The sequence below is a fragment of the Neophocaena asiaeorientalis genome, unplaced genomic scaffold, assembly GCF_003031525.2.
Source record: "Neophocaena asiaeorientalis asiaeorientalis breed wild unplaced genomic scaffold, Neophocaena_asiaeorientalis_V1.1 scaffold30, whole genome shotgun sequence".
Lineage (NCBI taxonomy): Eukaryota > Metazoa > Chordata > Mammalia > Artiodactyla > Phocoenidae > Neophocaena > Neophocaena asiaeorientalis.
This window is the reverse complement of record NW_020174923.1, coordinates 671671-696332: the sequence shown is the minus strand read 5'-3', so window position 1 is coordinate 696332 and position 24662 is coordinate 671671. Positions and strand designations below refer to the sequence as shown.

The following is a 24662-nucleotide window of genomic DNA, read 5'->3' as shown; positions in this document are numbered from 1 at the left end:
ATACCGAGGGACAGTTGTGTTGGGGCGAGTGGTGGAGATTGAGAAAAATCATTCTCGTGTTCCCCTCCTGGCCCTGGCCAGGCCCCTCGTCTCTGCCTCTTTCTCCCTCCCTCCCCTGGGCCTTTCAGGTCCTCCTGACACCACCTCCAGTTGCTTAGTTGCTTACCTGGATTTTTGATAATTAGGATCCTTTCAGTAACATCCGTTGTCCCAGCAGGTGCCTGTCTGGCTGCTGTACACTCAGCAAACACCTAAGTGCGGGGCTCCGGGAAAACCTGCGATGGGGGAGGCCAGGGGACCACACGGCGCGAGGGCAGAGCCCGTGCCCAGCAGAGTGGCAGCCGGCCGGAAGGTGGGGGGCTGCGTCAGCGTTCAGATGTGCAGGCCGGAGGCTGTTCCCGCCCAAGCTACACCTTGAGCTACACCTGAGAATCGCCCAAGGAGCTTTTCCAGGGAGGCACGAGGAGGCCTGGGTGTTCTCCGGATCAGTTAGGTCGGAGTCCCAAGGGGGCAGTGGGTGGCCTCTGTGTGTTGGCAGCGCTGCCCGGGTGGTCCCATGGGGGCCCAGGGCTGAGAGGCTCTGCTTCGCCCGGTGACGTAGGAGAGTAGATTCCTCTGTGCCTATTGTCAGGAGGCAGAAATAATGGCTCTGGGTTCCCTGGGTCTACCCTGTGTTTGTGATGTGACTGTTCCAGGTGAGGTGGCCTGGCCCATGCTTTCACAAGTCGCCCTGTGGTGGCCTCCCGTCCTTGCCGTCTCCCCTCGGGGTAAGCCCTCTGCCCATCCGCAGGAGCCGAGGCTCAGACTTCTCTCCTGACCACCTGTTTTCACACCCACTTCCTCATCAGCTGGTCTCGACCTTTAGCTCAGCAAATGGACCCGCTGGGTACCACACGTCACGGATGTCTGTGCGTCCCAGTTAGCGGCCGGGACACAGAGAGAGCGGACTTTCTTCTGAACTTGATTTTCTGAATGCTTAGCTCACGGTCTGGAACCCGCGTTTCTAGCGGGGGAGTTTGATTTCCCCAGAGAGGAGCTGCGTTCTGGCTCCAGGGACCAGGCGTCCATGCGTTCCTACACCCCCGGCACATGCAGCCCTGTATCCCCTGAGCCTTCCCTGGCTTTGCTCCCATGCCATTTAGTGCCTTCTCCCCTGGAGCTCCGTGTTCCGCTTCTAAGCAGATCAGGGTGCCTTTCCCAGAGGGAACACTGCAGATGGCATCGCCTATGGGGATGGGTTTTCTCCCCCAAGTGACTCACTCCTGCTAAAGACCAGGCTCTGGCTCGAGTACGTCGCGCCCACCTCTGTGCAGAAGGAAGTAGAGCCAGCAGAAGACTTTGAAGAAGTTACACGGTAATTCCTTCTTTTTCATGGCTGTTTTTCACCACACAGTCTCAGTTCTTTGCAAGTGTTTGTTTGTTTGTATCATTGATGCTTACTTTTTTTTATAAGCGTCTCTCTTTGTCTTTTTAATTTAATGGCACGCCCATTGCCCTCCCTTCCTTGACTGGGGTAAGACTGTACGCTAAGGACTGGCTGGGACCCACTTTCTCATCCACGGGTGACGTGGCTGTGGATAAGCGCCCTGACTGCCTCGCCCGACAGTCAGTTAAAGGACGCTCTCCTTTGAGGCTGCGTGAGGCTCCGTTCACCCCCAGCATCTGACCTGCTGCGTGGGTGGGTCTGGTTTGCGCACACAGCCTGCGGGGGGGGGGTGGGTGGGTGAGTGGGACGGCGCTTTCTTAGCACAAGACGTACACGTCTGCTTTCCTGACTGCGGTGAAGGGAAATCCATGGCTGGAAAATACTTGAACCTTAGGCAGTCAGCAACACTAGCCCTTTGAAAATGAATCTGAAGGCAAAAGAGACGTCAAACGTTAGAGCTTTTTGTGACGTGCCTCTTAGATACAACCCTCCCTTTCCTACACGTCCTCTCCCCTTACCAGGCGGTACTTAGAGGGACGTCCAGAAAGGTGCAGAAGAGTGATAGAGCTCTTCTTTTCGTTTTAGGAAATGCGCTGTTTTTCTCCCCCCAGCACCTTCTCATAAGCAACGTAACTGCCTTTGGTTCGCCTAAGAGAGAAAACATTTCTTCTGCTCCCTTGTCTGCCTTTCCCTCAGGTAAGCCATGCCTCTCTAGCCTCTGGAAGGCAGTGCAGCATTTGGCCACATCCCTTGTTTTCCTGTCTCCTCTTCCAGGGCTCCGAGTTTACCTGTCCTGATACCCACTGGTGTGCTTCATGCTATTAGGCCGCGTGTCTTGAAACACATAAGCGTCCAAGGCTGGGAGTTTGCATGTTAACCGCTTGGTTTACGATGAGTTGTTAATTTGGCTACGCAGAGGAGGGCTGTTTTGAGGGTCAGCCCTCTGCTTCTTCCTCTTGCATTACAGACCAGTCTCGCCCATCAGGTTTTTCCATCTGAGGCTCTAATTGGATACTTAGCGGGTCGGTCAGAAGCCGCCAAGGAAAGATCCAGAGAAGATTCTTCACGCTGCCCTCCTACCCTGGCCTGGGAGAAACGTTTCCTCTTGCAGGGTTCGTCCTGAAAGAGAGGCTGCTGTCGACTTTGGAGAGCTGCGTTTGATGGCTCGGGCTTATTTCTGCCACTTCAGAGGAATCTGTTCCACTGTGGGGGCTGCTGCTGGGGCATTAGAACAAGTTGTCTGAAGGTTGTCAGCCTCCGTGGGGCAGAAGTCAACCCTTTCCTTCCTTCTTTTCAGCACAGAAGTATTTACTGAGCACTTCCTTTGGGCGGCGCAGAGGGAGCTGGAGCTTTCAACTTCCAGTCTGTTTCTCTGTCCTTTGAGGCAACCTGAGGATCCTTTGCTGATCCCCGCCCCAGCCCCAGCCAGCCTGAACGTGATTAGTTTTAATCGCGTCAACCTTGACCGTGTGAGTGGCGCTGACCATGGTTTTGTGTCTGAGCCAAAGGTTCATACTCACACGTTCCCCTCGCATGGGAACTGTGCGGTGGCTCAGTTGGTGTCTCCGGAGCGTGAGGGAAACTCTGCGGCCTTCTGTGGATTCCCCATAAGTCTGATGAAAGTTGCATTTTATCCCTAGATGTCCGACTTCCTCTTGAGTTTTGTATTCTCAACATTCAGAGTCACAAGTTGATCTCTTTGAACTTCCGGGCCACGTGTGTTTGAATGATAAACTTCCAGCATGAGGGAAATGGTCACATAAACGTCAGGACTTACAGTTTGGCCCATACCTCTATTATTCGTTACTGACAGCGAAATGAAGGAGGATCCCTTGGGGCAGACTTGGGCTAGCTATGCTGATTTGATTGATCCAAATGATTATGATTTGAATGTGTTTCAGTTCTAGTGAGACCAGGCTCTCACTGGTGCTTTACTGTCATTATTTCCTTGTACCAGCACCATCATGAGTAACAGCAGTTAGCATCAACTACACATTGAGTACCAGGTACCATCCTCAGTGTCTTACATGAATTCGTTTCTCCAATCATCCCCGGACTCTGAGGTTACACTATCATCCTCTTGGCTTTTCAGCAAAAAGAAGCTGTGCTGTGGCTTAGAAAAGTTCAGTGGCTCATCCAAGGTTTACTAAATGTGACAGCCGGGATCTGAGCTCCTGCAGCCTCATCTGTGAATTCACACGTGACCGCTCTTCCCCGCCCATCTCTCTGGCCTCTTCCACGGCACTCATATTTTGCCAGATGGAGAGAACTCACCAAGGATGAGGCCTGCTTAAAAGATTCTTGAGAACAAATAGGCATCTGATTTGTGCCCATGGCGGAAAAAGAAATACATTGCCGTCTTGAGGGACAGCTAGTGAAACCTGCCCCATTGTGGACCCAGAGCCCCTGCTGCCCTGTTGGTGGACGTTCCTCGCTGCTCAGGGCTGGCCCCTGACCAGGGCAGACAGCACGGCTCTTAAGGGGCTTCTGCAAGTTCCTCTGTGGCTGCTGCCCGGCCGGCTTGCTCTGTCCCTCCTGCCTCCGTCCCTGTGGGCCCCTCGCTGCTTCATCGCCGTCACCGGCTTCTTGTTCTCTCAACAAAAACAACAGCAAAGGGTCCCGGGATCCCGGGGTGTTGTGAGACCCACAGGGTCCTCTGGTCCTCTCCCCTCACTTTAACGAGGGGCCACACAGCAGGGCGGTCATGTCACCCGGGCCAGATCTCCGGTTTCCTGACTCACCTTTATCCTAACGTGCCTACATTTGAAATCAAAGTGAGGGCTAGAGCCCAGAAGAGCGTCATGCCTGGCACGTGTGGGGTGGTCGGCATTTGTTCTCGTTCCTTCCCCTCCCCCGTGGTTGCTCATTTGCCCGGTTCTTGGGTAGCTGTTGGCTTCTGCCCTCTGGTATCCACATACTCACGATTTCCGTGTCTTACCTGGGTTTGACTCGTTGCCTTTTAGAGACATCTCTTTTTAAAATTCTTATTTTTAAATTTTTGCGCGTGTCCCACTTTCCTAATCCTGACGTTTATTTCTTGCAGTCCCCTCAGCCTGTTACCTGTCACAGCCCTGGGCGGCAGGGCCGCGTCGTGGTGTTGAGACGCCCCCGTGGGACAATGGTGTCTAAGAAACACGGGCTGTTCCTCTGATGGCTGTGACCTTCTTGGTGTGCTCTGGCTAATTCAGTCCATCTGAATTCCGTGGTATATGGATGGATCCTCCATGAGTCACGAGAGGCTCATTCACAGAAGAGTCATGGAGAGACACACAGATGGGAAAATAAAACCCCTAAGGAAATGCTTTATGAGGTTACAGTGTGTGTTAGATTATACAGTCTGGGAAAAGGAGGATAATGCAGATTAAAATATCTGGGATGCTATTAGGACAGCGTTTAACATGGGTAGCTTCAGAGTAGGAAGACCTGGGTTGCAGTGGCTTCTCCACTTCCTGGTTCTGTGGCCTCGAGCTACCTGCTTACCCCCTATGAGCTGTGGGACGGCGGGTGCAAACGCCGTCACCCTCACCAAGCACGGCCCTCGGGCTGCTGAGAGCACATCCGGTGCCTCCAAAGGCTTGTCGTGGGGCTGAAAAGGGCAGACGTGTGTGCGTGTGCCCTGCGCAGGGCTTAACTCACAGCAGGCCTTGGACTTAGCTCTCCTTTCTCTCATTGCCTCCCTTTATCCTTTTAAGTGGTTGTCACTATCAGAATCCTTGTTAACAGGAAGGGCTGACAAGACAGGCTCCAGCTGCTCCTGGAAAGCGTGTGGCTGCCCGGTCCCCAGTTGGTTCCTCCATCCTCCTGGACCCATGAGACTGAATGAGAACCTTGGGGGCCACGCCCTGGGCTGGGTGCTGGACAGACAGAGGTGAACGACTTGGACCCGCCTTCTAGGACCCTGTCTCTGGAATCCCCCTCCTCCACAGCTAACGCACGAACCGAGGCGTTCTATGTTCCTCCATCCTCCTGGACCCATGAGACTGAATGAGAACCTTGGGGGCCACGCCCTGGGCTGGGTGCTGGACAGACAGAGGTGAACGACTTGGACCCGCCTTCTAGGACCCTGTCTCTGGAATCCCTCCTCCACAGCTAACGCACGAACCGAGGCGTTCTGTCTGCAGGTCACCCCACTAGGTTATCCGCGTCTCTGCTTTAAGGTTTTAGTAATTCATTCTCTGGCTCCAGCTCTTCCGTGTGAGTTTTACTCTCGTGGAGGCTCCACCGCGCGCCTAAAACTTTCTATGCATAGTAATTTAGCACGCGTCCAGGCCTTGAAAAGTCTGGCTGGCCCTAGATCAGAGGGGGCAGAGGGCTACAATATTCCAATTTTCTTTTTCTTTTAGACAACAGTAGTTCACCAAAGCTCCCTCAACCAGAGTAAATTATTACTGTAACTTACGGCGAAAATTATTAGAGGGCCACAGGCAGCGTAGCCTTGCGGGTGGGAATCATTGAGAAAATAAAACAGAATTTTGAAGCAGTCCCTAAACTTGCATGGCTCTGTTGCTCCAAAGGTGAGTTTTAGGAGGCGGTGGTGAGAGTCACAGCTAAATCCCTTGAGTCTAAGTGCATTGATGGGTCTGGAGTTGAGATGCTTTGTATTGCATATGTGGGGTACCACTTAGAAATGAATGTTCGTGGGAAGATTTTGTACTGACAGTTGTTCCCTGTGATTAAGTGACTTTTGGTCTTCATGTCACACTGGAAAAGTCATGAGGCACGGTTCTGGTAGAACTCTCTTCGTTGTGCATAAGACTTTTATCTTATCTCATCTCCGCTGTAGAAAAGTCGCCCTGAACAGAATTGCAGTATTCTCTATTTCCCCATTTCTGGCATCACCACATGTTTATCTTTCTGCTGATCAGGAGATTGCCTTCTTATCCAGAGGCCTCTCCACAGCTGTTCTTGATGTTACTGAAGACTGTTTGGGGAGCAGTGAGGCCCCGGAGCTGGTACCTTCTGGAGATGGGTGAACAGCATGGCTTTGGAATCCTGGCTGTGTCATTTAAAGCTGTGCATCTTTGAGAGCCACTTAACCTTCCTGAGCTTTAGTTTCCCATTTCTACAAAATGGAAGAAATCATACATACCCTGGGGTGGTCTTGTGATAGACCCAAAGCATCTGGTGGAGTGTCCAACAAGGTAGTACGTGGTCGCTGTTATTTTTGTTTTCCAGTCTCATCCATTGTTGGCAATACTGTTCTGGTCCGAGAATGGGCATCAGTGGCATTTGGGACTTGAGTGTGACCTTTCATAGGTTGGAATGGAAACCACAGCAAAACAGTTCTCCATTTAGCCAGAAAGCATTCAAGTTGGCAGATTACCAGACGGGGTGATGTGCTCAAGGGACCCCAGGAGGGCCGTTGCAGAGACAGCAGTGCAGCCGTTTCTGCCCACGGTGTTCTCTTTCTTGGGCCCTGAGTCCGAGGCCTCGTTCCAGGCACGGCCCCATCAGTGATTAGACTTTGTCCTTTTATCATCCAAGTGCCCTGAAGAGTCCACCCCGTCTTGACCTCTAACACTCAGCTGAGTTATGCACACACAGGTAAATGTGGTGAAGTAATTTTTATCGGAGGCAGTTTTGTGTTTTGCCGTCACGGTATTTCTGTGCCGCATCCTCAGATTTTCACTGTTGGCTTTTGTGGGTTTTCCCCTGGACTGTCTCTGCCTTCTTTGAAAAAGCTGCTTCGCGCTCTTCAAAGCGTCAAGCTGGGTGTGGGCGCGGGGTGTATATAAGTAAGTGCTTTAGGTGGAGCGTATCTTTCTGTCATGTGATGAACAGTTAAATGGCGCAGCAAGAGAGAACGCATATTTGATTTGCAAATTATTCCTACGTTTCCCCTTCTCAAGCCTGGCAAGTCTGTTACTGAATTTAAGCTTTCGACCTCAGTAGGAACGGCTAACTTTACGTGAGACTTCTACATCAGAAAACCACATTGTGCCCATGGCTGGGTTTTTAACTCAGATTTGAAAGCACAGATTCACCAGCTCACTCAGATGCACCAAATGGATGTAACCCGTAGTCTTAGGTGGCACCACTCAGAGGAGAGTGAAGAGCACAAAACGGCTGTAGGAAAGGTCGCCACACTTAGATATAGGAACCCAGCGTCGCTTACATAACCTGAGGGATTTGGAAGTAACTTTTAAAAATTAGTTTAGACGCGTCAGCCACTGGCCTTGTCTTGGAGAAGCGCAGCTGGCCTCTCGGTGTCAGGAGAGCTGCTACCTCTGATTCCGGGGAGGCCAAGTTTTCCCCACCAGGCGCCGCAGGCCAGCAAACTTCTGGACGTGTCTGTGGCAGCTTGAATGCTGCTATTTAAGGGCTGATGAAGAGGCAGCTTGGAGAAAATCTCAAGACTAAATGCTCTGATTCATCACTGTCGTTCAGGCTTTCCAGCCTTCAGAGCCGGCCCGGGCTTCGGAGACAAAGGGTGACATTCAGCCCAAGTCAGCAGCCCCCATGTGGTGAGGGGGTGGGAGGCGCAGGGAGAGACCGCTGGGAGGACGGCTGGGTCGCTGGGTCAGCTTCCTGGGTGCGGGGGAGGATGAGTGATCTATGGACTGAAGATGCAGCCCGCCTGGGGGGGCCTGGCTCAGCAAGAGCCCGGTTGGTGGGTCCAGAGGGGCTGCGGCCCCCTGAGGGGGTGGTTCCTGCAGCCCTGGGGGCTCCAGCACGTTGCTAGGGCCGCGGGGGTGGGGCGTGGAAAGCCAGCTGGGCTAGAGCGTCTGTACTTCTGCCAAGGGTTTCTAGTCGCAGAGAGGGCTCTGGCCGTGGAGCCTGTTAGACCTGCTGCCACGTCAGTTCCGCCCCCGTCGCTCTGACTTCCTCACTTGCCTGCATCTTCTGTTCCTCTGGGAAGGAGGGTGGCGAGCCTCCCTCGTGGAGAAGGAAGACGAGGCTGTGAGACCAGTGCGTGGTCAAGGGTAGCCGTCAGTGCATCGTTGGATGCTCACGGGTGTGTATCCCTGTGCATCTCACCTCAGACCCTCTGACCCTCCGTGCTGCCCTCCTGCCACCCCTGCAGAGAATAACCAGATGAGACAGGGTGTGGGCGAGCATTGAGTAAAACCCCACATAGGTAGGAAGTGGCTGTTTCTCGTTGAGCCTCATGTTCGTATGTCCTCGGGCTGCTGGCCGGTGACTCTTCTTGCCACAAAGGAAGGCAAAGGTCTTAACTGGCTCTCAGAGGAGTTCGACTTGTTCTTTGCAATAGCTCTGATAAGAAAGTTTGATGAACAAAGATGTGAAATTGAGGGTTTTTTCTTTCTTTTTTTTTTTTTTTTTGCAGTACGTGGGCCCCTCACTGTTGTGGCCCCCCCCATTGCAGAGCATAGGCTCAGCGAGCCCGCTCCGCGGCATGTGGGATCTTCCCTGACCGGGGCATGAACCCGTGTCCCCTGCATCGGCAGGCAGACTCCCAACCCCTGCGCCACTGGGGAAGCCCGGTTTTTTCTTTTTTTAAAAACTAGATTTTAATCTGTCGTGTGCCGTCTTTGCAGAGATAAGCAAGAGTCAGCTGAAGATTACCGTTCAGTGAGACGGTCTAGTGGAAAGTGCTTCTTCCGGCACCCCCAGCGGGGCTCCTGTCTCTGCTGTTCTTAAAGGGGACTGATGGAGGCCTCTCTGGGGGTGCAGGTGCGATCCCTGGTCCGGAAGCTAAGATCCCACATGCCTGCGGCCAAAAAGCCAGCACGTAAAACAGAAGCAATACTGTAACAAATTCAATAAAGACTTTAAAAGTGGTCCACGTCCAAAAAAAAACCTTAAAAAAAAATAAGGGACTGATGACCCTTTGCAGAGCCAAGGGAAACCAAAAGATTTTGGAGGCTTAGCTCCCTCATAAGCTATCATTTTTCCCTCTGTGGCTTAAATTAATTTCTGCAACAGGTGAAGCGCATTTACCCGGGAATCAAAGCGAGTTTACCCTCCTGGACTTGGATGTGGGAGGAGAACTAATTCCACTCTCCAGACAGAGGCCGATGCAGAGGCAGCGCATGACAGCTGTGGTCCCGAGGGTAGGAATTACACGTGCAAAGTGGAGCTGCCTTCCAGCCCCTGCTTGGGGTCCCTCGGCCATGCAGGGGACTCCGAGTGCCTGCTACACACAAGAGCCGCACAAGGAGGGGACCACTGATGCTGAAAGTTTAAGTAGCAGTATCACCTCTTTATACCACATTTACTATTTGGGAGGTTACAGAAGAACATGTGCCCTGTCGAAATGTATAATTACGTGGCTTATAATTCTTGGGGATCTGTTAAGATTTTCCATCTGTGTATGCTTCCCAGTTAACAATTAAATGTCAAAGTCCTAAGCTTGTATAAGCCCCTGAAACATTTTTGGATCCCACAGCGGATTTTTACGGATAGTTCGACCACACTTGTTCTGTGTGAGGCTCGTAGTGGGAGCTGAGTATCAGGCATTGACAGAGGCCTTAGACTCTGACTGCAGTTGTTCTGGGCCTGTATAAAACCACAGGGGGGAAAAGTCATTTCATGCTTTTAAAACTTACTAGTTAATGTTTAAAGATCTTATACAGAGTGGACGAAGCCAAACATTTTTTCCTAACCTTCAAATTATTAGAGAGGTTATGAGACTGTTCCGTATCAGCATTAAAAATAGGAGCTTTTGTTTCTCTTTTCGTTCTGCCTACAGTTTCCATAATACAGTTTGCAGTTAACTTACTGAGGTCACGTTTCTCAGCATCATTATGTGCGGGCGTTTTGTGCCAGTTTCTCTGGGCATCTCGTGGTGGTCCTTGGGTGTGGATGAGAAACGGGCATCCACGGTTTACTGGTTTACTGGAGTCTAAGGACTCCGGTAAACCGTGGGCAGGCTGGTAAATAAAGCTGGAGCGTGGACGTCCCGGATGAGAAGCACCGAGCACGTGGAGAGCAGAGCAGGGAGGGATTATTTATGCCCAAAGGAGGCTTCTTGGGAAGATGCTGCAGTCAGACCTGGGTACCCAGCGGGCAGAGCACAGCATTAGGAAGTTCGGAGGCTCTTCAGAAACTAAGAGCTGGGCAGGATTCCCCAGAAGAGGCCTATGGTAGGACATGAAGCCTGGAGAAATAAGTGGGAGCAGATTGGAGAGACCTGACCGTCACCTGCCATTGTGTGTCACGTGTTATGTTGGCTTCCCTTGAAAAAATTGTCATCATGCTATTAAATGCCAGAGTACAGATTAATGCATATTTTTGTTTTACCAAATTAGAATTACATTATATCTGGCAGGCCATTTTATTCCAGTGTGTCCATGTACTTTTCTCAGGATGGGGGTAGCATTTTAAAGGTAGAATTTGATGAGCCACTGAGGCCTTTTCATATAAAATACTGTACTTGGAAGAAGTGATCGTTATAAAGTACCTTGGAATCACAGCTGAAGAGTCACTTACTGGTTCATGTCCAGGAATCCAATTAAAGTTGAGTTAGGCTGTTATTTTCATACAATTTCCAAAGCTACACACTTCCGTAATTCTTACTCTCGTGTATAGTCAGTAAAATATTGAATACCGTGCTTGCGTTAGCACCTGAACTGTTACAAACGGCCTCATAAGCGGTCACCTGCTTGTTTCCTTTCTGTGACGGCAGATGTCTTCGAAGTGAGTGAAGCTGAAGATGTTTACGTCAAATATAATTTGGGGGGCATTTCCTTACTAATGGGATCTTCAGAAGAATGCCGGCGTTTCTTGTCTGCTTGGCAGTCTTTAAGTACCATGCGTCTCTTTCTCTTCTCACCAAAGCCCTACTCCATTTCTTATTTATATAATGAGAAACTGTAAGACAGTAAAACATATAAGTGACTCTGAGATAAGGCTTTTGATGATATCAGCTACTCTTTTTTTTTGAAACTGACTGAAGGAAGTCTATGAGTTCCAGCTTGTCTGCTGGTTAATAGGAAGCAACAGAGTGCAAGGTAGAAGTAGGTCTGGGGCAAGATGAGACCCTTTGCAATCTTGGGAGCCGGACGCAACACTGCAGAAATGGCCACACCCGAAGTCCGTTGCCCAAAACAAGCCTGTTCTCTGGCTTCCTGTGTCCGATGTCAAAAGCAGAAAATGGGAGGACAGGGAGATAGTAGACTCATTGAGAGCAGGACTAAATTTCAGCAGGTCCAGTGATTATACAGAAGAAGTGGTCAAGGCCACTTAGTGTAGGAACAGAAGCCCCATAGAGCTTGGGAACCCCGTGAAGTGGACCAGAGTCGTATAAACACTGATTTAGGCTCATCGTTGGGAAGATGTTCAATTATATTGATTTATTCTGTTTAAGAAAGCAGAGTACTGGACAATACATTTTAGAAATATTTGTATTTACAATATTTGTACACTGGCTTTAAAAAAAAAAACTAAAAACAAGACTCGGTACATAAAAAGAGAACATATAATTATCTAGGAAATGTGGACATGCTCTTACAACAAGAGTTACATGAAGCCTTGTCGTAGTAGTTTGGGTCTTTATTCAGAGATAAATTCCAATATAATTTTTAAAAAGTAAATTCTCACAACTGCCCTAGGTGGATTACTATTTTCTCCATTTTACAGATAAGGAAATGGTAATTCACTTGCCCAGGATTACATGATTTGAGTCAATCAACCAATATTTATGGATTGCCAGACATTTGTTTAGGCTTAAGCAAACAGAAGATTTTCCTCTTTGAGCTTTCAAAGATGTTACTTCTACTTGTCATTGCTCCAAGAGTTAGGGAGTTTATCTTCACACTATATGTCTTTAAGTTTAAGAAAAAAAAATTATTTCCTTATATTAAGAGTGTTATTTTTTAAACTCCTGCATCACGTCGTGCGTTTCTTAGTACACGCTACTGGTGTTTTGCATCTCTAGTTAGGTTGCCAGAGCTAAAATAAAGAAAATTAATGAGAAAAAATGGTTTAACCATCTCAGGTTCTGTCAGTGGCAGTTGACTTTTTGTTCAAGGAAGAAAGTGAAACGCAACTTTTTAATGACAAACAGAAGAGGAGAACATTTTAGAATCTGATCATTCTAGGAATCACATTCAGTATGGAACGTGTCCTGAAAAATCCTAAAAGTCAACAAATGCTGGTGGAAAGCATGAAATGAGTAATGTGTAGTGTCATCAGAAAATACAATAATATACTGCATTTACCTTTACCAAAAAAAAAAGTAAAGTGGATTTTGTGTAATAATACCTTATTCAGATGTGTTAATTTTGCTCTGAAATCTATTTTGACGTTAATATAGCCGTTCTAGCTGTCTTTTGACGAATATTAACATGGTTTATTGTTTTCCGCCCTTTTACTTTTAACACTTCAGTGTCTTTAAAGTGGGTTTCGTGTAGACAACATGCAGCTTGGTCTTACCTTTTTACCCAGTGTGACAATCGTTGCCTTTTAATTGGAGTCTTTGCACCATTTACATGTAATGGGATTATCATTAATTTACATGGGACTGTATTCACATTTCATGATCACTACCATCTTTCTATGGTAGTGCATTCAGTTTGTTTTCCTTCCTTCCTATATTTTTTTTGAGGGGATAATTGAGTATTTTAATCTATTTTATCTTCATCATTGGCTTATTAGCTCTATTAGTTTCCTAGGGCTGCCAAAACTAATTACCACAAACTGGGTGTCTTAAAGCAAATTCATTCTCTCATAGTTCTGAGACCTAAAAGCCCCAGACTCAGGTGCTGGCAGGGTCGTGCTCCCTCTGAAGACTTTAGGGCCCTTCCTCGCCTCTTCCAGCTTCTGTTAGTTGCTGATGGTCCTTGGTGTTCTTGGCTCGTAGCTGCGTTGCTCCAGTTCCTGCCTGTCTTCACACGGCCGTCCTTCCTCTGTGGGCCTGCCTCCAAATCTCCCTCTCCGTGGAAGGACACCCGTCCTTGGACTCAGGGCTCATGCTAACTCAGTATGACCTCATCTTAACTTGATTCCATCTTCAAGGTCACATTCACATGTACTTGGGGTTGGAGACATGGTCCCGGGGGACACAGTTCAACCCACAACTTTAGCTGCACCTCGTTGGGGTTTGTTTGTTAGTGATTGCTCTGGGGCTTAGGATATAATCACAGTCTGCCGTCCAATAATATAATATCACATCACATATGGAGTAGGTCCCTTACAATAGTTTACTTCCGTTTCCCCTCATTTCTGTCAGGTGCTGTGCCTTTGGCCCCTATAACATCTCCCATATCTGTCCCTTCTCTACTGACTAAGGTAAGCCCCTAATTTCCTGCCCTGTGTCGTCAGGAGTCTCAACTTGCATTATTGACCGTGGCATTCAAGGTCCTCTGCAATCTTGCCTCCGCCTGCCTCTCTACCTTCATTTCTCATGTAGGTACGACTTCTGCGCCTCCGAATAAGCCAGGATGTGTCGCATCTGTACTTTGGCTCATGCTAAGCCATGAGCAACGCCCTCCTGTCCACCTCATCTACCTGTCAAGCTGTTATTTCCCTTTCAAAACCTACACAAACCCGTCCTCTTTTGTGTCATCCAGTGGTGCCAGTTGTGCCTCGTGTACCTACTGTGGGGGACACACCCCCCACTCCCAGCTCCTGCCTCTTTTCACTGTACAGTCTATGGTGCCCCCTCACGACAGACAGGAGGGCGTGGACCCAGGAGTCACAGCCATCTCTGAACATCTCGGACAGCACCAGACTTACAATCACCGATCAGTCAGTATACACAGAGTAAAACTGTGAAGGAATCGTTGAGTGCTGGCTGCACCCATCCTTACTGCTTAGACTTGTTTACAGACCACATGTTCCCATCGTAGGTGCTGCGATTAATTCTGTCCGCCTGGGCTGAGCTCTTTGTCTGTTCACTGTTCCTTCATAGAAAGTCACTTGAGAGTCGAGTCATTTTCATCGTTTCAAACAGTGACAGAACACGTGGATATATATCTTCCAGGCGCCTAAAAAAATATGGTGATTTTCCACCTCGTTGTCGGAAATAATGAACCGTTACTACCACGGGTTTGATTTGCATATTTGCCTTGGCAGGTGATTTTTTTTGCAAGCAGAAACACCATCTTAGGGAACTTTATCCCCATGCATCAAAGCACGTAAGATTCTGTGGACATCTGTAAGATGATCGTGACTTGGAACATTCAGAGACATTAATGACGTATCGTGGCCACTTGGAACTTTGTGAAACGTGTGGCTTTGCTCTTTTTCTCTTAGGCCTCTGCACAAACCCCAAGTCGTTCTTGAAACATCGGAATGTTCAAAGGGTTTTATTTTCCTAATTAGAGAAGCCAAAGCAATTCTAGTTGTCATAGTGGCCCGAGCAAGCAGAGGCTGGAGTGGATCCTCTGCGGAGCCTCCAGAGGGGGCACAGCCCTGCTGACACCTTGGTTTTGGCCCGGTGATGCTCCTTTCGGGCTTCTGGTCTTCAGAACTGTAAGGGAGTCCATTTCTGCTACCAGGTTTGGGGTAGTTGGTTACAACAGTGGTAGGAAATTCGTGCAGGCGCCGTTATTGCCTCATTTTACAGAGGTGGAGACCGAGGCTTACAGAGCTGGATCAACTGCTGTAAGTCAGAAAGTTGAGCCCAGGTAGAGCTGCGATCTGCACCCATTCCTCTGGCTGGAGACCCCTTTGTCTGGAAGGGATGCTCATCTCCTTCTGTGGCCGATGCTAACGGGTGGGTGGGGACCAGCCAGGGTCTCAGGCGGTGCTGCAGACCATTCCCTTCTGCTTCGGAGTAAGACTCACTCGAGGTCCAGACCCCTCTCAAGAGACTGAGTTCTTGGACAGGCGAGAGTGATCCCTCTGGAGACCACAAGAGGCCACAAGCAACAGTGTTATTTGACTGTGTTCATCCACTTTTTTTTTTTTTTTAAGATTTTTTTTTTCTTTTGACGTAGACCATTTTTAAAGTCTTTATTGAACTTGTTACAACGCTGCTTCTGTTTTAGGATTTGGTTTTTTTTTTTTGGCCGTGAGGCATGTGAGGCATCTTAGCTCCCTGACCCGGGACCAAACCCTCACCCCCTGCATTGGAAGGCGAAGTCTTAACCACTGGACCGCCAGGAAAGTCCCTGTTCATTCACTTTTAATCAGTGCCAGAAAGGGCAGAAACAACAGATTTCATACAAATTGGTACGTGGCACTTGTATGGGCTCCTCTGGTGGTGATTCTGACCTAAATTATTTCAAGTATGTGGTAGGAATGCAAACCACTTGCCAGTGAGAGAGAGGCTGATTTTCCATTCTGAAGTTTTATTTCTTAATTGCAAGAAAGGAATCCTGAATTGTCTACTGTGTTGCCGTTTCTCCCCCCTCCCTTTATTGGCAATGGGGTGAACGGGGTCTGCTCCTTCATGGTGATGGTACAGAGAGAATTCATTTTGAGCACAAACAAAAAGTGAAAGGGGCTTTCGAAGTCCAGAAGGAAAGAAGTTTACGGCAGCAAAAGCCACCTCTCCGCACGCACCGCACCCCGTCCCCCGATTACATGCCTCTGAAATTCCCCACGTGTTTCTCTTTAGAGACTCTTCAGACTCTGTGTACTTGCGCCTCCACTTGAACAGCTCGAAGGACTATCCTGGCCTCTCGTAGTCCGTGTATTTTTCAGTGTCTCGTGTATAAACAGACACGCATTTCTGACCTGTGCTGGGTTTCTTTCTTTCTCCTTGGGTGTAGTAGTAGCCAAGAGGGGGAAGGAGACCATGGGACTAAAACTGATGGTGTGAGACCATCATCTGGTCCTGAGTCACGATTCTCTCTTGGAGCCTGATGTCCCTGGTCGTGGGTCCTTGGGGAGCATGTGCTGAGTTTCTGCACAAACCATCGATTCTCCTGACAGTTGAAAGTTCCCTCGCGGCCTCAGGAAGGCTCTAGAAACAGAAGTGGGAGAGATTTGTGCAGGGTGGGTGGGAAGCCTCAGCCCTCATGGGAGCCTCCGGCCGACCTCAGCCACCTCCACGGTGCAGGCAAAGAGAGACAGACCATCAGCCCTTCTCGCAAAGAGCAGACTGTTTTTTCTTTTCGTGTGTGTGTGTGTTTTATGAAAATATATTTTGTTACCAAGCACAGCTCTTGTTAAGTGGCACCTTCTATTTTAATACATGTAAATTATGAGTTATGTGGGCAGTTATATTAATTACATGTTGGGGTATAACACATTATCCCAAAACATAAGTGGCTTAAAACACTGAATGTTTACTGTCTCACAGTTTCTTTGGGTCGGGGTCCGGACCCAGCTGAGCTGAGTATTGGATGCAGGCTGCGGTCACGGCGAGGCTGGCCTGGGGGGTCCACTTCCAGGCTGGCCGTTACTAGGGTTCGGTCCCCTGCAAGCTGTTGTCTGAGCCCCCCCCCCAACCCAGTTCCGTGGCACATGGACCTCTCGGCTTCCAGAGCACAGCTCACAGCTTCCATCAGAGTGAGCGGGAAAGGACAAGCAAGGCCAAACCCAAAGTCCGTTTATAACCTGGCCTCAGAAGTGACCGCAACGATCCCATCACTTTTGCTGCATTCTTTACTTTTGAACTAAGTCTCTGGGGCCGGTCCACACTCGCGGAGAAGACAATCCAGGAACACGTGGACATCAGAGGGCGGGAGCCGCCGTGGAGGCTGTCTCTCCTATGGGAGCAGGAGAGTGAGTTTCCCTTTACGCAAGACCGTTCTATGAAAACCCCCGTTTATACATGAGAAGAGAATTTTTGTCCTTCTTTCCTTTATTGAAGTGTGTCTTCCATGTTATGAAATGCATAGACCTTTAAAGTGTGATGAGTTCTGAAATATATATAGGATTTAAATTTTTGAATAGCCTGGACTGGGAGGCTTTTTAAATGCCAAGTACTGTGGATTTATATTAATGCTGAATGTATTAGTCATCTCTTGCTGCATAACAAGTCATCCCAGGGCTTAGTGGCTTAAAGCAAGGGTGTTTATGGTCTCATGGTCTCATGGGCCAGGAATCCAAGCAAAATGTCGCTGGGTGGGTGCCTGGACTCGGGGTCTCTCAAAGTCTGTGATTCAGGACTTGGCTGGGGGGTCTCCTCGTCTCAGGCCTTGGCTAAGAGAGGGTCTGATTCCAGGCTAACGTGACTGTTGGCAGGGTTGTTTCTCACAGTCTTAGTTCCCCGCCTCATGGGTTTCTTGCTTGCCTCCTAAAATTGTGCAGCATCGAGAGAGAAATGCCAACAAGGGGAAGAAACGGCAGCGAGATTTCGGTCAGTCCTCTGTAACCCAGTCACAGAGATGACAGCTCAACACGGTGCCCTATTCCATTAGTCAGAAGCCGGTCGCTAGGTCCGTACCACCATCGGGGAGGGGAGACCCCAGAGGGCGTGGACACCAGGAGGGGGCCTCACTGGGAGCCTGTCGCAAGCTGCCCACCACGATGCAGAATAAAACGTGCCCCTCGAGTCTCTGATCCCAGGTGTGTCTTTTCAGTGGGACGTCTGAATATAGAGAGCTGTAGGAAAAAACCTAAATTCCATAAAAATCTGATGAGTGATTTTAGTTTGTATTTTTATTTTTTAAAAATATTTATTTATGGGCTTCCCTGGTGGCACAGTGGTTGAGAGTCCGCCTGCCGATTCAGGGGACACGGGTTCGTGCCCCGGTCCGGGAAGATCCCACGTGCCGCGGAGCGGCTAGGCCCGTGAGCCATGGCCGCTGAGCCTGCGCATCCGGAGCCTGTGCTCCGCAACGGGAGAGGCCACAACAATGAGAGGCCTGCGTACCGCAAAAAAAAAAAAAAACAAACAAAAATGGGCCTCCTTCGTTGGGAGCACCAAGTCTTACCCACTGAACCACCTGGGAGGTCCCTGATAAGTGATTTAAAATCGTGACTCCTTTGTCCTCAGATGTGGTTAGGTCAAAGAATTGTTGTCCTGAGAAAATGAATGAAATAACCACGCAGATACGAAGTCAGGTTGGTTGAGTCATTTGTCACCTCCTGGTTCCCCCTTTTTCCCTTCATGTCTTCTGGGCTCCCCTACTGTGATTCTGAAATATTGTCATAAATTCTTTTCTGTCCCTCCCGTCAAGAAGCGGAGCTTAACGCCCATCCCCTTAAGTGCAAACTGAACTTAGTGATCTGCTTCTAGTAAGTGGAAGATGGCGGCAGTGGCAGTGTGTGGCTTCTGAGACTAGATGTGAAAGGCACTGGAGCCCCTCCTTGTTCCTCTGGGATGTCTCACTCTGGGGAGGCAAAGGGCCCTGCCGTGGGGACACTCAGGCAGCCCTCGAGGGGTCTCCTGGTGAGAAGCTGAGTCCTCCTGCCGACAGCCATGGGCATGAGGCAGCCTGGAGGCGAATCCCCCCATTTATCAGGTACCGTGGGAGCACTGCAGGTGATGCCAACAACTAAAGGGTGCGGTCCTTCTTAAGTGCTCTAGAACTAGCCGAAGGATGCACGCAGGAGAGCTTGTGCTGCCTTGCGATTCGGACGCCGAGGGGTGGGACGGTGACCCGGGGCGGCTTACTTCACGTACAGGGGTGATGAGCTTGGGGCGCGGGATGGAGTTTGGACAGGCCGATGGAGAGCCAAAGGGGTCCGCAGGCTGGGGTGTGGCCTGAGGTGATGAAAGTTATGAAGGTGAGAGGCCCCAGGCCTGTAAGTAGGTGCACCAGCGTTGGGATGGGGCCGAGGAAGAGGACGTTGACCCTGTCCCGAGGGGAGCTCGGAGAACGCCCGCCAGGGCAGGGCCAAGACTCTTCTCAAAAAGCAGCTTTGAACTTGTTGCGATTTGGAACAAGCGTGAGTGTGGGGTCCCGGAGCCCCAGGTTGTAAGAAAGAAATCCTGCACAGGGCATCGTTGGCCCGGGAGATTCTCAGGGCTTCCATCAGCAGCCGTGCTGGGACCCATGTTTCAAGCTTTGGGCTGGAAGAAACCATTTCCATGACTACTCATGCCCTTCCTGCCCCCTGGACGCCCCCTTTTCTGATACCAACGGACCCACCTCTACCTTTCAACATCCTACCCCTTCTCCAAAGGCAAGACCATCCTAAATTTTAAAAGACTTTTTTTTCCTTTTTTTTTGCCACTAGCAAAAAAAGTTAAGTACATGGGTGTGAAGGTAGTTTGGTTGTGACACTTGCTGCCCTGGTAACAGCCTTCTCCTCCCTCCTGGGTCCGCAGGCTGGATTTTTATTCACGGGGAGGCCTCTCCTTGCTACAGGGAGGGACCGGCCAGCTGGGACTCTCTGTTGCTCCTGGACACTGACAGTTTTGTGTGAATTCTGTCCCATAATGCTTCGGATCACACAGTGTCTCCTTGGCAGATGGTCAGCTCTCTGAAGGGAGGGATTGTGTTCTGCTGAGCAGCCAGCATGACGAGCGTTCAGGAAGGGCCGTCTGCCTTTTGGAGGGTTGAGGGAGCTGGGTCCAGTGTTGTCACTTTTCGTTTTGCGCAGCCAGCCCTCTCGGCTGCAACGCGCACACGGCCTCCTTTATGGAAATCGCCACCGGCAGATCCCTGGCCACCGAGGACGTGCTTTTCTGCCGTATTCCAGAATCTCGTGGAGGGATGCACCCTCCCCCATGTCACCTGGGCATCTTTGAGCAGAGAAGCAGGATTGCTGCTTCCTCACGGAATGTGGTAGGAACTCTTCACAAATGCCTTATACGGGCCTCTTCATTCGAGTGCGGGGACAAGAAGCCTCAGGATAATGACGACGATGATTACTGGCACTTATGAACTACCGCGGTGGACAAGCTTAGCTTCTGTAGTAATTTTAGGCTGTCCTTAAGGGCAGGATTCCCCCCGAGATGCTATTTAAGATTAGAGATGTGTGGAATCCAAGAAGAATTCATAAAGTATTGCGTTTGTCAGACCTTGGCAGTGAACGCTGCTAAGTATTTTTTGTTCCCGTCGTTAAATACAGAGCCTTCCCGTTTGTTTTGCCAAATGAATTTTCACTTCTCTACCACTTTTTCTTGAGAGAAAATGTTCAGTGCAAAGGCAGGCGCTCATCCAGCTCCACAGGGGCGAGCGGTCCGGGGCGCCACCTCTCTGAGACCAAGGCCGGGCGGCTCTGGGGCTGAACTGCAGCTCTGAGGACACCTTCGGGCATCGAGTTTCTGTTTACAGCCTGGAAGCTTTCCGTTTTGAACACATTTGGGTCTTTCACTGAAAGGCCCTTTAAAAATTCAAGGTTTACTTTTTATCACCAGGAAACATCTATTAAATATGCACCTGCACCCGGAGCCGTACACCAGTGAGTTAATGCCTGTGCTCCGAGGTCTGAGGAGGACCCCCTTTTTTTTTTTTTTGAAGTCCAGACAATAGTTTTCATGGGCATTGGGTGGCAAAAGCTATCCAATTCCATTTTAGTCCATAATACATTATTTAAAGAGAAGATTGAAGAGACGATTGGAGCTACAGAAATGGGGATATTTAAGCAAAGGGAGAGGTGTGAAGATCTCAAAGGTGTCTTTAGACATTTGAAAGGCCCTTGGGTGTGGTGGCAGCGGGGCTGTTCTGATGCCCCCTAGGGACGGACCAGGTGGGACCAGGGCCGGGAACATGGAGGCCAGACCTGCCAGCAGGCCGGAAGCTGGACTCAGTCCTTCACAAGGTTGTAAACCTCTGGTCTCCAGAGACACTCAGACTGGGTGACTTCCTTCCCCCTCTGCTGCAGGGGGATTTGTCGACGGGTAGGACTCCTTTAAGGGGTAGCATATTATCTACAGTATCTCTGATTTGGTTTTCTTTAAAGAGACTTGGGTGAGGACGTAATGAATTATTCAGGGACTCCTCTCCGTGAAGCAGGTCGCACAAAGACTGAGAACTTGGTACAAATTACAATTCTAAACTTGTTAGTGGTACATTTCATTCACGCACTCTACCTGCTTGACACCTCTTAGCTCACTGATGGTCCCACAGTTACTCTCTGACTGGGTACAAAATCTGATGCAAAAAAAAAAAAAAGATGTATATGGCCTAATGGGTATTCAAGTCTTAAAAATTGGGGGGAATGCATTAGGATTTTCAAATGCATGTTTTCAGTATAATCGTTGGTGTGCCAGGTCTCTCGTGTAACAGGTACTGAAATATGGCTTATGTTTACTCTGGGGGTGGGGCTTTTCCGAACCGCTTTAGCGAAGGGCCAGTTGTCTCTTTTTAGGTGCTTTGTGGCAGAACCCACAGAGTGCTTCAGCAGACACAATGGTTTTTCTCCCCAGACTTTCAAAATGCGGAGAATTCTTTTCCAGCGTTTTCCCAGAGCTTTCCCTAATGAACGGTGAGAGACTCACCTCGGTAGATTTTCTGAAGCCCGTGATGGGGGTTATAGCCAGAGAACAGCGTTTGAGTTCATATGCAGAACAGATGCCCTAAGGTGCCAGTCTGGATGCTGGTATGTATGCCCATAATACGCCACATAAGTGTACGAACGTATTTCACGCCACAGTTCTCAGCGAGTTCACCCACCTACGTTTTGTAGGTGTTTTATCTTTTTCACCTGCAGTCAGTATGTGGGCCTCTGAATGAAGCCCACAGCTGCCAGACTCTGAAGTATTTAAGGATTTCACAGCCCGAGCCAACATGGGAACAGCTGTGCATTCAGGATTCTCCTGGGACACGGCAGGGCCCCTGGCTGCGAGGTTCGAAGCCCAGGCTGATGATTATTGGTTTGATCGGTGGCTCGTTCATGCACCAGATGTTTATTTAACAGCAACTACCTGTCAGGCATCCGGTAGACACTGAAGAGCAAAAACAGACGTTTCCCCTTCTGGGGCAGATGGTCTAGGTGACAAGATGACAGTGAACATGTATGCAGACAAATACATTGTTTAAAGTCGTGCCAGGTGCCACAGGGGCACAGAAGCCATGGTGCCCTGGTGGGAAACAGGAGGAGGGTTTTCCTCCGTTGGGTGGTGGGCACGGCTTTGCTGGGGTTGGGCCTTTACGCTCAGCCTCCTGGGAGGCGTAGACTGGCTCTAGGGCAGGGCAGCGGAGAGCCCTCCAGGGAGAGAGGAGCTCGGCCTGGGCCTGGAGCATTGCGGGCAGAGAGGGGCGAGGTGCAGGCCAAGCAGGGGTTGGGGAGGGAGGGGGCAGAGACAGAAAGTGCCGGCCTCCTCGGCTGTGGTCGGGGACTCGGTTCTAGCGGAGCTGCAGAGGGAAGCAGCTGCAGAGCTCTAGGCTGGGAGTGAGATGATCAGAAAGATGGCCCTGACTACTGCCTGGAAAAAGAGAGAGGGAGACGGGGGAAGGGGAGAGAGAAGAGCAGCGGCGCGACTGCAGTGGCTCAGGGAGGACGATAAGGGCCCCACCCGGGTGGTGGCAGCAAAGGTGGCAGGAGTCGCAGAGCTGCCAGATGGTACCTTGTGGGTCGTGATGGGGGTGCCCCAGGATGGCTGGAGTTTTCAGCTAACGTCTGAAGCGTCTTACTAGAGGCAGGTGGATGGGTCCAGCGCAGACAGGGCGAGAGCAGCGCTGGGAAACCGTGAGCACCGGGACGGACTCAGGGCTGGAGGGGCGCTCTCCCCGCTTTACTTGACAGCTGAACAAGCACGTGGTGTCCCTCTGGGCTCCGGGGGGACCAGCAGGGACCCTCACATCTGGCCCCGTTACGGCTCTTGCATCGGAAGGCTTGGGCAAAGGAGCCTGTGAGTCAGACGGTTCGGGGGCAGGGGACCGAGGCTCAGCGGCCTTGCCTTACAGTGGAGGAAACTGGGGCTCAGAGAGGTTGCGGGTTATTCATCCAAAGACACGCGGCCAGTTAGGGGCGGAGCTGCAGAGAAGCTATCCGTCAGAAGCAACGTTTCCTTCTTTTACTGAGAATTTTGAGTGATGCTTTTGGAAATCTTCGTTAAATCCTTCTCACATCTATTTTTTTTTGACATATTTATTGGAGTCTAATTGCTTTACAATGCTGTGTTAGTTTCTGCTTTATAGCAAAGTGAATCAGCTACACATATATATACATTCCCATATCTCTCCCCACCCGCCCTCCCTATCCCACCCCTTTAGGTGGTCACAAAGCACTGAGCTGATCTCCCTGGGCTATGCGGCTGCTTCCCACTAGCTATCGATTTCACATTTCTCACGTCTAATTTTTAAAAATCCTTTCACAATTAATTTATTTAAGGATTAAGCCAGACAGAACCCCAGGACTGTTTCAAGTAAACAGCTTAAAAGTGGAATCTTGGTGTTACCAGGATCATTTCCTGTGTGTGTGGATTGCAGTATTTGGGCTCCCGTCTCTCTGTGAGAAGCTGAATAGCTTCAGATCTAATGAGTCCTGGCCGCTGGGGCAGATAGATTTTGGAACTCACTGTTGATGGCGTTTTTAAGTGTCACTCTCCCCCTTTTCTTTTAATAAGCCATGAGCTGTAAGACGGCCCACAGAGCCTCGGAACATGGGGATGGGGGCTCTGAAGGATTGTGATGGGGATGTCAGGTTTGGAGGTGAAGGTTCAATTTAGGGTGTCGGCTCCTCTTCGAAGAGGACGATGTGCTCTCCCAAGCGCACGGCGCGTCAGTAATTTACAGGTTGTAGAGCTGAGAAGGTGGGTGTGCGTGGCAGAGGCTGATTCTTCCTCCAGAGATTTGCAGAAGGCAGTGGCATTTTGAATGCCCAGCAAAGGTGTGTAATGATTAAATCCAGGGTATAAAGATATGGTCAGGAGGGCTTTGGCTGGGCCCAAAGGAAATCAAGAAAATGAGCAAACGAGAAGGCAGTTTAAAATGTAAAATACAGATGGAGATTGATGCCATTTCTGTGAAAAATTAGGAACATTCCATGAGTATTCCTAGTCAGGCTCAGGAAGATATAAAAGGTTGTCTGTGTTTTTTAGAGGGGGATGTGGTTCTTTTGGGAAGTTTTCCCAAGCTGTGAAGCAGCGCGATGTAGTGGGGAGAAGGAGAGCCCTGGGCTGGGACTCGGCAGCCCCGAGTCCCCTGTGGGACCCTGAGCACATCTTCTGACCTCTCAGAACCTGTTTCCCCATCTGTAAAATAGGAATAATGGCACGAGTCCATGTAGCCGCATGGAACTGTTGAGAATCCGCTGAGATAATGTACAGAAGAGCAATCTGTAGGCTACGTAACGCCATCTAGATGAAGTCTGAATCTCCTCCCATGCTCTGTTTTTAAAATTCAGGCTGTACACTCAAACCACTCTGGAGAACTTAAAAATACGACCAGCCCCACTTCCGGCGTTTTTCTTCCACTTGGTCTGGGTTGGTGCCAGGCCTTGGAAGTTTTCAAAGCGCTTAGGTAATTCTGCTGGGCAGGCTTGGCTGAGAACCTCAGGCCTGAGCTGTAGGAGGTGGGTCTGAGGGGTCAGCCTGGCCTCG

The 24662-nt window shown here is 49.9% G+C and overlaps 1 protein-coding gene across 4 annotated transcripts in view; it reads left to right on the top strand.

Moving 5' to 3' along the window:
* The window catches only part of PRKCA (protein kinase C alpha), a 363871-nt gene that overhangs the window by 181510 nt on the left and 157699 nt on the right, over window positions 1-24662 (top strand). Inside the window, exon 2 of one of the 4 annotated variants that reach the window (XM_024760800.1) lies at window positions 2012-2122. The exons of the other annotated variants lie outside the window; for them this stretch is intronic. The gene's annotated coding sequence lies outside the window, so the exon portion shown is untranslated. The remainder of the gene's footprint in view (window positions 1-2011; window positions 2123-24662) is intronic. 4 annotated transcript variants of the gene reach the window in all.